Source organism: Mauremys reevesii, linkage group 1, assembly GCF_016161935.1.
Source record: "Mauremys reevesii isolate NIE-2019 linkage group 1, ASM1616193v1, whole genome shotgun sequence".
Classification (NCBI taxonomy): domain Eukaryota; kingdom Metazoa; phylum Chordata; order Testudines; family Geoemydidae; genus Mauremys; species Mauremys reevesii.
In genome coordinates, this window is record NC_052623.1 from 161,591,766 (window position 1) to 161,607,633 (window position 15,868).

The following is a 15,868-nucleotide window of genomic DNA, read 5'->3' on the forward strand; positions in this document are numbered from 1 at the left end:
AACCCCCCATCCCCATCCCGCCTCTTTCCACCCAGTTCTGTTCCTTCCCCAGAGCGTGCCCTGTCCCCGCTCCTCCTCCCTCCCAGTGCCTCCTGCATGCCACAAAACAGCTGTTGCCACGAGGGGAGGCACTGGGAGGGAGGAGGAGGAGTTGATCTGTGGGGCCACTGGCGGGCAGGAGAATGCTGGGGGCAGGGGAGGGAGACGTAGGTGCTAAGAACCTACTAACTTTTTTTCCATGGGTGCTCCAGCCCTCGAGCACCCATGGAGTTGGCGCCTATACTTATTTCTGTCACTAACCACACAGGAGAGCCAGATCTGATGAGTGAGAAATTGCTATTTTTGAACTGCTTTTCAGAGCTGAACCACAGTTTATAATGACAAATTACATTCACTGGTCCTCCCTTACAGAACACTCACTGAGATTCAGTTCTGCTGATCATGCAACATTCAAATCACAGCATAGACAGAAAGGATTTCCCCTTTGGTTTCATCCCAAATGGAATGAATCCAAGAAGGCTGACTAATATGAACGAATAAATAATAAATAGTTACAAGACACCACCACACACGTTATCCCATCTGTAAGCGTGTCTCTCCCACATGCAATTTTAAATGAAATATGGGGAAAGATTTGACTTGTATTCTGTCACCCTAACAATGCTGTTCCAACAGCATTCCTGTTCAGGTGAGAGCTGCCAGCATATGTCTGCTGGTGAACAGTAATTTGTTGTCTGCAGAGTAGCTCTCTGAGTAGTGCTACAGTAAGCTGTGCACAAAGAATCTGATCATTCCATGCTGTGCAGTAAACATCTTCACACTTTTTGAAGGTGACCTTTGATATTAATAATATCTCATTCTCTCCACATTGTCATGTCTGTATAAGATCTGTTTGGTTAAATTAAAGAACTTACTTTGAGATTTCTTTTGTTTTCTAAATGGCATGTGCAGTAATTGTATACTAATATGGTATTTAGTTATAGGAAACAATTCAAACATAAGGGGTTTTATCTCCACAACAGTCAGCGTGGACCACAATTGGGAGTGGACCACATGCACCCTGACTGAATTGACCTTGTCAACACTGGGTCTCCATTTGTGAGGTAACTCCCTTCTCTTCATGTGCCAGTATATTTACGCCTGTATCTGTAATTTTCACTCCATGCATCTGAAGAAGTGGGTTTTTTTACCCACGAAAGCTTATCCCAAATAAATCTGTTAGACTTTAAGGTGCCACCAGACTCCTTTTTTTTTTTTTTTAGCACAATCTAATTTCTTCTGTGAGGGTAAGGAAGAAAACTGCACATGACAGGTGTGTGACCTATTGTATAGATTATGATTACAAGGAATGTAGTTGGGTGACTAGCAGCTAATATTAGAACACTATGTAGAGTACTGGTAAACACAGCAAAAAGGAAATGAGTTTTGATTCATTCACATTATATAAGGTCATTATGTGTAGCTTCTTAATTTTAAGTCAAAATGCACATCTTGATCTGTGTAAACATTAATATCTTTGTCATCTTGTGGCAGTTCCTGAAACAAGCAGGAAGAGATGAAAACAAGTTTTCTTATGTATAACTGATTGTGAAATTAAATATCTTGGTCTTACTGAACAAAATAAACAGTGACTGTGCCACACAGCCAGTGTGTGGCAAATGAGACTAAATAAATAAGCAAGAATGTAAGAACATAAGAACGGTCATACTGGGTCAGAACAAATGTCCATTTAGCCGAGTATCCTGTCGTCCGACATTGAGCAATGCCAGGTGCCCCAGAGGGAATGAACAGGTAATCATCAAGTGATCAATCCCTGTTGGCCATTCCTAGCTTCTGGCAAACAGAGGCTAGGGACACCATCCCTGCCCATCCAACTTCACCTTCCTATTGCAGCCTTGTTCTCACTAATGAAGACCCATGCCATCTCTAGGAGGGATATGTAGGAATTACTTCATACAACTCTGCAGTGAAACACAGCAGCTGTTTCACAGTGCACAGCAATAGATGGATGGAAAATGATTTTCCCATACCATGAAAATTTCTCCATTTTCCATTGGGACAAAACAAAATCAAGTTATTTTGGTGACTAACCAGAGGGGGAGACCCCAACCCAGAGTAGCCAATAGCCCTCTGGTTAGGGCACTCTCCTGGTATGGGGGAGATCCAGGAACCACTGAGCTACTGCCTAGTCTGGGAAGGTGCAGGAACACACCCTCCCCCTACCATCCCAGACTTGAGAAGCCTTTAATTGAAACTGGTATGTTCCCATGAAAGTTTTGGTTTCAGTGATAAACTGTTTCATAAAAAAAATTCCTGACCAGATCCTAATAAGCAACACCACACAGCAGATTAGGATCAGAAGCAAAGACTGGAAAGAGATGAGGAGTGCCTCGCATTAGTCTACAACCTCACCAGTAGCTGAACATCTGATTCAACTCCTACTGAAATCAATGGAAAGATTCCCACAGGGTCTGAACTGACTCCCACTGAAGTCTGAGTAACGAGCAGTGAGGGAATCCAAGTCGGTGCTTCGTGGCTAGAAAGCTGGTGGCTGTGCCCAGGAGTGGGGTGAAAATGGGGAATTTTAGGAGTTCAGCAAATATAATGGACAACTTTTAGTGGGAAAACAAGAGAACATTACGACCTGGTGCCAGGGAATTTTGGTTCATGCTTTCTCTGCTGCTGAAGAAGTCTTGAGCTATATTGCTTGAGAAACCTGGTACAGCTATCCAGTGTATTGTGCACATTTATGAAAAATCAAACCTGATTAGACTGGGTTTAGTTTAGCGTTGAACAGGAAATAGGTCATTGCACTTACTGCTTTCTTTCAGAAAAATGAACAGGAAGGCAGATAATGGAAATTTAAAAACAATCTCTGATTGGGGGGAAAAAAGTGTTTAGGACCAAGTCACTATTTTCTTCCCCCCCATTTTATAGCGATAAATAGAACAGAGATGGGGAAAATCTGTTAGAAGTTAGATCCAGGATTGTTCCCTACTGGAGATATTCTAGTGTTCTCCTGTCTAGGGCTATGGGTACTCTACAAGCTCGCGTTGTGATTCCCCTGCTCGTGTACACATACTCATTCTTGCTCTCCTTGATGAGAGCTAGTGTGAGTATGTGTACATGAGTTGGGGAATTACCCCCCTAGCTTATACACTATATAGACATAGACTCACACACCCCTTGGAAGACTAGTCCAGAGCCGTGTACCTGTCACCTCAGGAAATTCTTCCTGATAATCAGCCTAAGTTTCCCCTCTTATATCATCCATTCACATGCCCATGTATTTAAATAAATCAATCCCAATCCTTGGCATTAACATTCTTTAATGGTTTGTAGATTGGTATCCTTTAGTGTTTATTGTTGCCGAGCTAATATTCTTATTTTACCTTTTGAGGCTTTTCTCCTAAACCAGATAATCTTTGTTGATGTTCTCTGATCAATATCAAATTTGTTACTATATTGTAGGTGCATGCACACCAGTATCAGAGGGAAAAGGACTATTACCTTGCTGATATGGGAAATGTTACACAGCCTAAATCTGCATTAGCCTTTTTGTGCACACATCCCACTGGAAATTCATATGCAGCTTGCAACTCTTATCGTTCTGTCAAGTCTTTCAGTATTAACACTTTCTAAGTTTCTCCATCCCAGGGATGGTTGCCTCCACTCCCATGTTAAATTCACTTTCAGCCCCTGTTACTAATCCCTCTAGGTCTCTTAATCTTACTTCTCTCCTTGTGTGCTAGCTCCTCCGAATTTAGTGTCAGCTGTGACTTTCATTAAGGTAGGGTATAGTCTCTCTCTGTCAGATCTTGCAATCAACATGTTCAACAGGCATGGTGAATGAGCACTATTATAAAAAATGCAAACACCTTATGTGCCAAAATAATTCATGGTATGCTCTACCTTCAATGAAGTTACACCAGGAGTACACTTGATCTGGTAGCTAAGGATGTGACTTTATTCAGATAGCTACAGTAAATCAATCAGTATTAATGTCAAGGATTTTAAAAATCCAACAATTCCATATGATCTGAAAAGTTTCCACTTTTAAGTGCTACGGCTTCCCGTGAAGTGGAGGCTCTTGGGACAAGATAAGGCGGGCTTTGATTTCAAAACAGAAGCTGTAAGTAGATTGAAGGCTAGTAAAGGTGAATATCCCCAAATGGTCATTGTCATGTATAAAGTTTTCCACACTTTACCTACTCAGCTGAAGAAGTTAAAATAAAACAGCCAGATTGTTTAGCTCACCTCTGGCAGTTAATGAGGCGAGTCATGCTTCCGCTTGAATAGGTTTCTTATAATTCATGGCAAAACACATACATTATGTTGCAGTAGGTACATGCTAAGGGTCTGATTTTCAGAAGATCTAACCCCCACCTACAACTCCAGTGAGAATCAGTGGGAATTGTAGGTGCTCAGTACCTCTTACAACCCTCCAGGTTCACTCCCAGGCTCCTTCCCAGCAATTACTTCCCTCTCCCTCATCGCTTCCATTACTCCTAATTCCCCCAAGCCTTTGCACTGCTTCTGAGAGGGGTGGGAAATATAGTTCTGTAGTGTAGTTTAAATGAATTATTACTCAGAGTTCTGTATTAATATGCCTAGGACAGAATCTATTTGTCAAAAAACATTTCCTGAATCTTCTTTGTTCTCTGTATTGTAACAGACATACTTGCTGACAGGTATTTTGAAATAAATTACCAAAATTGAAACTGGCGTGAGTATATTGTGTTATTTTGACAAATAAAATATGCAGAATTTTAAAATATTGTGCACAGAATTTTTAATTTGTTAGCATAGAACTCCCCCAGGAGTAAAAAAATAAGACACCGAAGTCACCCATATGGACGGATCAGTAAAATGATCTCATTCCTTTTTCTTGTACACAAGAGATCTTCACCCTAACCTAATATCATTCATGTGACTGCCTGATTGATGAGGCCTGCTTTACACCAGGCCCTACAGGCCTCCAAACTCTGGGTCTGAGGGACTGTCTGGGGACTTGTCTATACTGAGAGAATGGATTGTGTTAGAACATGGAGGATATATCAAAACTTGTTTGCTTCCTTACAGTTCTTGAATATAAAACACTTTCCCAGTGTAGAAAATGACAGGGCAGGTTCCTCAGGAGAGGGCCCTCTGTTGAGGATACCTGCTTGTAATTCCTGGAAACTTCAGTTCTAAGAAGTGACTCCAAGAGCAGCTAGTATTTACTGTCATGGGTGCTGTAAACAAGTGGGGGAAATCTCTCTCCATTCCCTGCAATCAGGGGCGGCTCTAGGAATTTTGCCGCCCCAAGGACGGCACCACGCTGCGGGGAGCGCTCTGGCGGTCGCCGGTCCCGCGGCTCCAGTGGACCTCCTGCAGACGTGCCTGCGGAGGGTCCGCTGGTCCCGTGGCTCCGGTGGAGCATCCACAGACATGCCTGCGAGAGGTCCACCGGAGCCGCGGGACCAGCGGACCCTCCACAGGCACGCCTGCGGGAGGTCCACTGGAGCCACCTGCCGCCCTCCCGGTGACAGGCAGAGCACCTCCCGCGGCATGCCGCCCCAAGCACGCGTCTTGGCGCGCTGGGGTCTGGAGCCGGCCCTGCCTGCAATGTTGTGGTTAATTTCAATCTTGGATTTTTAGGCAATATTTGTTCAAAGATTAACTTCAAGAGGAATGTTCAGATGTAAATGCAGCATACTTGCATAGTTCAGTGTTAACACTAAGCTCTATTGAGAACCAGGAAAGCAAACTGTACTCTTAATGATGAAGTACTGTACTTGCTATGGCAGGAGAAAACAGAGTTGCTTTTAAAAAGCCTACTCGTTTGTACCTATTTCAAAAAATGTAGCTGTTTTTTGCAATGTTGGCTCAGCCTATGATGAGTAAATTGCAAGTTGTTATAAATCTCACTTCTGAGGATTTGTATACATGGGAAATAATTCTGGAATAGCTATTCCTGATTAATTACTCCTGATTAACTCTGTGACATTATCTGATTAAAATATGACCATGTAGATCATTGTTGCTATCACTGTTATATAATTGCAAGAAATCTTATACAAAGTATGTCAAGTAAGATGTCAATAGAAAAGTTATGATTTTCTGAATATGATTGCTATTTGTAAACATGTATCATTTTTGTATCTGAAGTTATTAATATTAACAGTGTACCTGTATTTCAAATGTTTGCTCATGGGTAACACCCACAAGGTATGTATCCTGCACATTGTGAAGGGACTATTCATACACTTAACTCACAATGGGCCATGGAAGACACCCATCCACACCTGATGGACTTTCCTGTGAACCTGCTAACTAGAGCATGGATAATGCCTTCTATTATGACCAAGTGAAGCATGCATAGACATATGACTTGCCCACGTGACTCCAAACACTATCTTGTTCCCTGTAATTTTCCACAGTGAGAAGGCTGGGTTTCCCTTCACTTGTCAGAAGTTATAAAAATTGCTTCTTTCCTGCTCAAACCTTTCAGCTATGAACTTATACTAATGGGAGCATTCTAACCAAGGGACTGAGAACTTTCCAATGATTTGGAAGCAACCAGAGACTTAATAAGCCAGCAGTTTATTCCATCTCTGCTACAAGCTTGAACCAAGAACTTTGCAATTGTTGTATGTATTTGACTCCTTTAGCCAATTTTAATTCTCACCTTTCTTTTTTTATAAATAAACCTTTAGATATTAGATACTAAAAGACTGGCAACACCGTGATTATTGGATAAGATCTGAGTTATATATTGACCTGAGGATGTGGCTGGTCCTTTGGGATCAGAAGAACCCTTTTGTTTGATGATATTTGTTTTAAATAACCACTCATCATTAAGTCTAGTGTCTGAGTGTTGAATCTTGGACTGGAATACCTAAAAAGGCTGCATTTCTGACTTCTTGTTAGCCAGTGTGATGAGACAGAGGCTTACTTTTGTTGCTGGATTGATATATCTCATGGAAGAATAACCACTGGTTTTGGAGTGTGTCTGCCCTTTTCCCCAGCAGCTTGTCCTGAATTTGTTATTCTCAGTTGTGAGAATAGCACACTGGAAAACATAATCCCAACTATATATATATAAAATGATGGGGTCTAAATTGGCTGTTACCACTCAAGAAAGAGATCTTGGAGTCATTGTGAGTAGTTCTCTGAAAACATCCACTCAATGTTCAGCGGCAGTCAAAAAAGCGAACAGAATGTTGGGCATCATTAGGAAAGGGATAGATAATAAACAGAAAATATCATATTGCCTCTATATAAGTCCATGGTATGCTCACATCTCGAATACTGTGTGCAGATGTGGTCAAAAAAGATAGATATATTGGATTTGGAAAAGATTCAGAAAAGGGCAACAAAAATTATTAGAGGTATGGAACAGTTTCCATATGAGAAGAGATTAAAAAGACTGGGACTTTTCAGCTTGGAAAAGAGACGGCTAGGGGGAGATATGATTGAGGTCTATAAAATCATGACTGGTGTAGAGAAAGTAGATGAGGAAGTGTTGTTTACTGCTTCTCATAACACAAGAACTAGGTGCCACCAAATGAAATTAATAGGCAGCAGGTTTAAAACAAACAAAACGAAGTATTTCTTCACACAACACACAGTCAACCTGTGGAACTCCTTGTCAGGGAATGTTGTGAAGGCCAAGACCATAACAGGGTTTAAAAAAAAGAACTAGATAAATTCATGAAGGATAGATTCATCAGTGGCTATTAGCCAGGATGGGCAGGGATGGTGTCCCTAGCCTCTGTTTGCCAGCAGAGCCGCAGAGAGCGGGTTTGGGCCCCAGTGAAAATTTTTTCTCAGGCTCCCCAGCAAGGGTGGACCGGCTAAACAGGGCCAACGAAGCCAGGGAAGCCGGGCCCCCTTCTGGACCGCCAGGCCCCAGTAATTTGTACTGCCTCCCCCGCTTCCTCGTCGGCCCTGTTTGCCAGAAGCAGGAAATGGGCGACGGGGTGGATCACTTGAGGATTACCTGTTCTGTTCATTCCCTCTGGGGCACCTGGCACTGGCCACGGTTGGACGACAGGATACTGGGCTGGATGGACCTTTGGTCTGACTGAGTATGGCCATTCTTATATTCTTATGTGACACACGGAGGCACAGTGACAAACTTCATGTGTGGACACTCTTATTATGGAATAAGAGCGCCTTCACCCCTTCCCCTGTCCTCCAATTAGTTTAAGTGGATTAAGATAATTCAGAATAAGGCATTTTTATTCTGGAATAAGAGCAGCCACATATGGATTTAATTAGGAATAGTTAATCGGCTTTAAACTCACATCTTAATTTATTCTGGATACATTTTCATGTATTGACAAACCCTAATTTTATTACTTGTTTAATACCAATAATATACTTCTTACTATGCACAACAGATAAAGACAGCAGCTACCCGGAAAAGCTTACAGTTTAGGCCAGGGATCAGCAACCTTTGGCCTGCAGCCCACCAGGGTAAGCCCCCTGGAGGGCCGGGCTGGTTTGTTTACCTGCCGTGTCCACAGATTTGACCAATCACAGCTCCCACTGACAACGGTTCGCCATTCTAGGCCAACGGGGGCTGTAAGAAGTGGCGGCCAGCACATCCCTCAGCCTGCACCGCTTCCCGCAGCTCCCATTGGCCTGGGAGCCGCAATCGGTTGAACCTGCAGAGGGGGCAGGTAAACAAACCGGCCTGGCCCACCGGGGGGCTTACCCTGTTGGGCCATGTGCCAAAGGTTGCCGATCCCTGGTCTAGGCAGATGGGCCCAGAGAAGGAAGGACAAACTAGGAAAACTAGAGGAAGAACTGACATGTTATCTCCATCCCACATTTCTCTTTAGAGCATTTGTGTGCCACACAGAAGAAGTGAATATTTGGAAAGGATTTAAATGAGGAGATATAGACCTTGCAAACCCAGGACTGGGATGATTTTCCATACATAGAAGCAACAGGGGAAAAAGGCATGGAGATAGGAGTGAGGAAAAAAGAACAAATATGTCACGATCCTAACAAGGGCAGTCAGAGCCAAGGGTCAGAGCAAGGGCAAATCTGAGGCTGGGAGTAGCAGAGGAGTTCATAGTCAGATCCAGGTCAGGGTCAATACCAAGGGTCAGAGTCCAAGTCAGGTTTCAGGGTCTGAGTCAGGAAGCAAAGTCCAAATCAAGCTGATGTCAAGCCAGAAATTCAAGACCAAAGACCAGTCATGGTGGCTACAGAAAATCCACACAATTGCCTGGACACTTCCTGGAATGCCCCTTGGGTTTATATTGGGCAGGGAGCCAATCAGGAGCCATGACGCTGCTGTCTGTCAAACCTTTAAGGCAGAACATCCCACGGGCTGTGTCCACAGCCGGTCATGGAAAGTGGAGCACAAATTGGTTACAAGTGCTGCTGTGTGGCAGCCTGGAGCTGTCTACTGCCTGATTGCTCTATAGGCCTGGGTTCTAGATCTCTAAGGCTTTACAAAACAGGCCATTAAGACTGTCAGAGCAGAATGGTTGTGAGGAATAGGGCATGGGTGGTGCGTGAACCACCTGTTGGGGGAGGCTAGCCCCTGTCTCCACCCCTTCTGCCCAAGGCCCAGGCAGGCCCCCCAGCCCCAAGCTGCCCGAGCGCCCCCAGTGACGGAGCTCTAGGCAGGCGGCATGGCCTCAGCGACCCCAGCCCCAGAGCACTGGGCGGGTGGTGTGGCTCTGGTGTCCCCAGCCCCAGTGCCAGGCAGGTGGCATGGCCCCAGTGCCCCCAGCCCTGGAGTGCCAGGTGGCGTGAGCACCGGCCCGAGCCACCCCAAGTTCCAGATGCAGGCTGCAATAGTCCCAGGTGTGGGGAAGAGCAGGAAGCCAGAGGGGATCTGGGGTAGCGCGTGGGTGGGGCCACACCGGGTTGTTTGGAGAGTCTTAGCCTCCCCTGGCCTGTGATACCCACCACCCATCGAATAGGGCTAGCCATAGATACAAGCAAAGCAGGTTGTCATTTGGATCTCTGCATACAGTTCAAGTTCAGTCACTGATGGACTGGCATATTTTACCCTCTGGCAATTGACCAAAGTCATGCCCATATTAATCATTCCAGAAGAAGAAGTCACCAAGGCTGATAACTTTCATCTTTTCTGCCTGCCTGAGCCCTCACAAATTGTCAGGCTGGTCTTGCTTATTGGTAGAAAAGCATATCCTATATATTATAATACCACAGGATGGGAACAGTACAGTTATGGAAGAGTGAACCCAATTCTATTTCAAATTGGGGGATTATCAACAAAATAGCTAAGTATATACCACTACTTTTATACCAGGTACTTTTACTTTTTATATTTCATGAGCCACACAGAACCCAATTTAACTTTCAGATTGCAGACTGAGTTTGCCGTTCGAAATAGAATTTTAAATTTGAAAACAATGTGGATTTTATCTGCAAACTACTGAGATGCAAAAAATGCCAACTTTAAGAGTAACTCTTTAAAGTAAAACTGCACTCTAAATGTGGGAAAAACTCTTATCTGTTTCAATGGGGTTAGGATTTCATCTTAGGTGTTTTGTAGAGCCAGTCCAAAATACGGGAAAAACTGGCATGAAAAATGTTGTGAAAAATTTGTCCCCTTTTTGTTGGAAATTTTTAAAATGTGAAGTTTATTTTATCAGCTTAAGTGTTTTTATTTTAGACAGACATACACCATTTCTGCAACTTTTTCAACAAAAGGCTCATCTCAACAATAGACTCTTATTCTTACACAGAGCTAGAACCAATGCTTTTGCTAATGACAAGCCCAATTATGTGATATGGTGAATGACAGGCTCAACATTGGCTGGTATGCTCTGTTACGGTGCATATGTATTTTTCTCTAGACAGCTGAACACAATGGTTTGAGAGAACTGCTGAACATGTTGCTTGGTTCTGCTAACTGATTCTCCATTGACCATACCAGATCTAATTGCAGAACACTCCCTGCTCTGACACGTGTATATAATGGATCAAGCATGGTGAGTGCCAGAAGGAGGAAAAGAAGAATGGACTCCTCCCCTCGGCACAGAAACAAGAGTATAGTGCCCGTTCTTCCACCAGTCAAATGGGAGAAATGAAGGCACGGCCCATTCCTCCCCCAGCAGCCAGAGGAAAGACTAAGGAATATAGGTAGGCCTCTTGATATTTTAATCAGGAGTAAATGATTACAAAATATTATATTGCCGGTATAGTTATATGCTACTTAAACAGCACAGTGAGGTGGACATAGTTCCTGGGCAGCGCTGCGGAGAAAGATTAATCTGTACTTTTTTTGTGTTTGTACCATTTCCACTGGGATGGGGACAAAGAGAAAATAGTTTGCGCTGGCTAAACACTGGTTTACTTATTGTACAGTGTGTAGTGCACAGCTAAATGTTCTAGTTCCTGCTGATGGCTGTGTGATAAATAGAAGTGTAATTAAAGAGAGCGAATGCTGGCACCAGGAAGTACACATTGTTCCGATAGCCTACACCGCAGAGGTTTGGAGAGAATGCTAATAGGGGAGTAGTTTTTATCAGTGTTGGCTCATGTTTGGCAGAATAAAAGAACTCACATACAATCCTCTCCACCAGGAAAGAGCATGCATTAGCCTGCTACTCACTAGCTCTTGTAACACCAACCATCATGAAATCCTATTTTCCTCCCTATTAAAAGTAGTAAACCCAAGCACAAAAAGGTGGGAAACAAACAGGAGAGAAGCACAGGTGCATGCACCACCCAGCAGGTAGTGAAAATAAAACAAAGTCTTGAAAGAGACCTAGAAGCAAAAGCCACCCCTCCTTTATTCAGTACCCAGGGGCTATTAAGCAGTTGAAAATCACAACTATGCCATTACCGTCTGCGACTTGATGTTGGTGCGATTCTATGCTGCTACAATGAGGGATCCATTTTTCTGGATCAAGACCAAAATTCTGTTGTTTTAAAGCAACAAGGTGGGTGATGTAATATCTTTCATTGGACCAGCTTCTGTTGGTGAGAGAGACAAGCTTTTGATCTTGCACAGAGCTCTTCTTCAGGTCTGGGTAAGGTACTCAGAGTGTCATGGCTAAATACAAGGGAACAGATGGTTAGAGTATAAGGAGTTAACTTGTTGTAAGAGATCATTCAAGGTGAAGTGGGCAATTATCACCTTTCTAGTTGTAGGACATAGGAGGGCTAGTTTGTTGATTGTAGTAATTTGCCATAAATCCCATGCCTTTAAATCCATGATTTTTAGTGTCTAGCAAAGTTATGAATTTAAGCTCTCAGGCTCGTCTTCTGAAAGTGTGCAGGTTTCCTTCAAGGACGAGGACTGATAGGTCAGATATAGAGAGATGGTTTTGGGAAAGGTGTTTGCCCACTGATAGTATGTTGTTTTTGTCTTTTACCATTTTCCTGTGTGAGTTCTTTTGAGAGCACAGCAATTGTCTGGTTTCCCCCAAATAGTTGTTATTGGGGCATTTAGAGCACTAGATGAGATGCACCACATACTGTGATAGGCAGGTTTAGGACCAGGGATGCTGAAAGGTGTTTTGTGGGGGGTGTTGATCATTGTAGCAGTAGAGATATGCTGCAGGTTTTGCATCTGTTGTTGTAGCGGGGTGTGGAAGCGCTTTGAGTTGCTGTGTTCTGATCTGTGCGGAGCTTGTTTTTGATTATGAGCTTGGTGAAGTTTGTTATGTGAAGGCCAGAAGAGGGGGTTCAGGAAAGATTTTTCAGGATGTGCTCCCCATCGAGTATGGGTTATAATTGTTTAATATCTCATATGTGTTCCAGTGTTAGATGGTAGATGACAACTAGGGGTGTGCAGTCAGAGGGATTTTTTTCCTGAATTGAAGAATGTTCTCTTGGGGTATTTGGGTGGCCCGTGCCATGATGCAATCTACTTCTCTGTCAGAGTGGCCTTGTTTGGTGAAGGAGGTCTTAAGTGTGTTAAGATGCATACCCCAGACTTTATCCTCAGTGCATCATCTGTAGTATCTGAGTGCCTGGTTGTAGATAGATGTCTTGGTGTGTTACTGGATCTGTGAAGGTAGGTGTGGTGAGTCCTTGGGTTCTTGTATACAGTTGTCTGTAGGGCTCCATTGATGAAGCTGATCATGGTTTCCAGGAAATAGTGCTGGTGTGGGAGTATTCTAGGGGGAGTTTGATGGATGGGCAGTGGTTATTAAGGAGCTATGGTGGAAATTTATGAGGAAGTTTAGGCCATCTGTCCCAAGGATGAAAATATCATTGATGTATCTCAGGTATATCATTGATATATCATTGCATTTAAGGCAGTGTGCAATTTCGCTAAAGCATGTTAAGGAATTTCAAGAGTCCTCTCTTAAAATTCTTTTTGCAGTACCAGGAACTTGATCTCATGCTTTAAATATGTTAACTCCACTTATCTCAAAATTGAATTTAATTCAACACATTGTTGCTACATTAACTTTGGCTTGTTTAGTTTTGTACTCTTTTGTGCAAAGCTGTAACTGTTTGATATTAATATGTGACTTCCTTATCATTTGTCTGGATTTACCTTACAGTGTATATCACTATTTTGGCTGCAACAAGTCATTAATGATTTACAGTTTTCTGACTTAAGCTATATAGTTTATCATGGAATTAAAACAATGTCTGATTCTTGATAAATCAACTGTTGTAACTGATGTAGACAAGGGACACAAAAGCTTGAATGATAACAGTATATACTAAAATACAAAACTACTTTGCACTTCAGTAGCATATTCCATTTAAAAATCTCTAAGCTCTTTACAAATATTAATATTAATACTTTGTCTCCGAGGGTGGTAATATTTTGGACTAATTTTGGTTGTTGGGTTGTGTGTAGGTGCTGGGTGTGTTGGTGATCTGTGATATACACGAGGTCAGAATATGGATCTGGTGGTCCCTGCTAGCATTATAATCTATGATTCTATAAATTAAGTATCACAATAACTCTGTAGGCAGGTATTAACCCCCATTTATGAGTGGGAGAATGATGCACAGAGAAGAGAGTTGCTCCAAATCATGCAGCAAGTCTTTAACAAAACTGAGGGGGAAAAACACTGCTTCCTGTCATGTTTTAGCAGAAGACCATGCTTTTCTGCCACAAATCATCTCTGCTTATCACATACAGGTGCTCAGTAAAATAATACAGCAGTTAAAAAGTCTGTCACTAACCATACTTTGGACAACACTCGATGAAAAAGTGATCCAGAACGGCAATTGGTCCATAGATCTTTCTTCAGTAGAGAAATTATCAATGGAATTCCAAGATTCCATTATTTCTGGATTGGCATATGATCTTTTTACAAGTTCTAAATGTCTCCCTACACAAGCTTCAAGCATCTAGAATGATAGTTTGATTCAATGGAAATCAGTAAGAGTGTTGCCACTGACTATGCTGGGGCCAGAACTTCACTCCTAGTTTTCACTTGTCAGAAGTTATCCTTATTCAGGAGCTGGTAGTTTTCATTTTATTGGGTTTACTTTTATTTAGCTTTTCAGAATATTTGTCTGAGTATGTATCACTGATGCCAGTGAATTTGCTCCCATAGTAATTAATTAGAACTGACAATATTGCTGTTTTGAGATTAATTCAATTTAAATTCCAATTGCTTTCTTTTATTTAAAACACATTTTAAAAATTCACTTTTCAAATAACATTCAAATGTGCACTGACTCTGCATCGAAGGTCAGATTTACTGGTGCATTCCAATTGTATCAAGCCACTCTGACACAAAAGTAGCCATAATTGTCCAATTATGCTGGATTTATGGCTGCTTTGCCTTACTGGAGTAGCACAGAGAAGCCAAAGCATATCATTGAAAATGACTTCCTTATCATTTGTCTGGATTTACCTTACAGTGTATATCACTATTTTGGCTGCAACAAGTCATTAATGATTTACAGTTTTCTGACTTAAGCTATATAGTTTATCATGGAATTAAAACAATGTCTGATTCTTGATAAATCAACTGTTGTAACTGATGTAGACAAGGGACATAAAAGCTTGAATGATAACAGTATATACTAAAATACAAAACTACTTTGCACTTCAGTAGCATATTCCATTTAAAAATCTCTAAGCTCTTTACAAATATTAATATTAATACTTTGTCTCCGAGGGTGGTAATATTTTGGACTAATTTTGGTTGTTGGGTTGTGTGTAGGTGCTGGGTGTGTTGGTGATCTGTGATATACACGAGGTCAGAATATGGATCTGGTGGTCCCTGCTAGCATTATAATCTATGATTCTATAAATTAAGTATCACAATAACTCTGTAGGCAGGTATTAACCCCCATTTATGAGTGGGAGAATGATGCACAGAGAAGAGAGTTGCTCCAAATCATGCAGCAAGTCTTTAACAAAACTGAGGGGGAAAAACACTGCTTCCTGTCATGTTTTAGCAGAAGACCACGCTTTTCTGCCACAAATCATCTCTGCTTATCACATGCAGGTGCTCAGTAAAATAATACAGCAGTTAAAAAGTCTGTCACTAACCATACTTTGGACAACACTCGATGAAAAAGTGATCCAGAACGGCAATTGGTCCATAGATCTTTCTTCAGTAGAGAACTTATCAATGGAATTCCAAGATTCCATTATTTCTGGATTGGCATATGATCTTTTTACAAGTTCTAAATGTCTCCCTACACAAGCTTCAAGCATCTAGAATGATAATTTGATTCAATGGAAATCAGTAAGAGTGTTGCCACTGACTATGCTGGGGCCAGAACTTCACTCCTAGTTTTCACTTGTCAGAAGTTATCCTTATTCAGGAGCTGGTAGTTTTCATTTTATTGGGTTTACTTTTATTTAGCTTTTCGGAATATTTGTCTGAGTATGTATCACTGATGCCAGTGAATTTGCTCCCATAGTAATTAATTAGAACTGACAATATTGCTGTTTTGA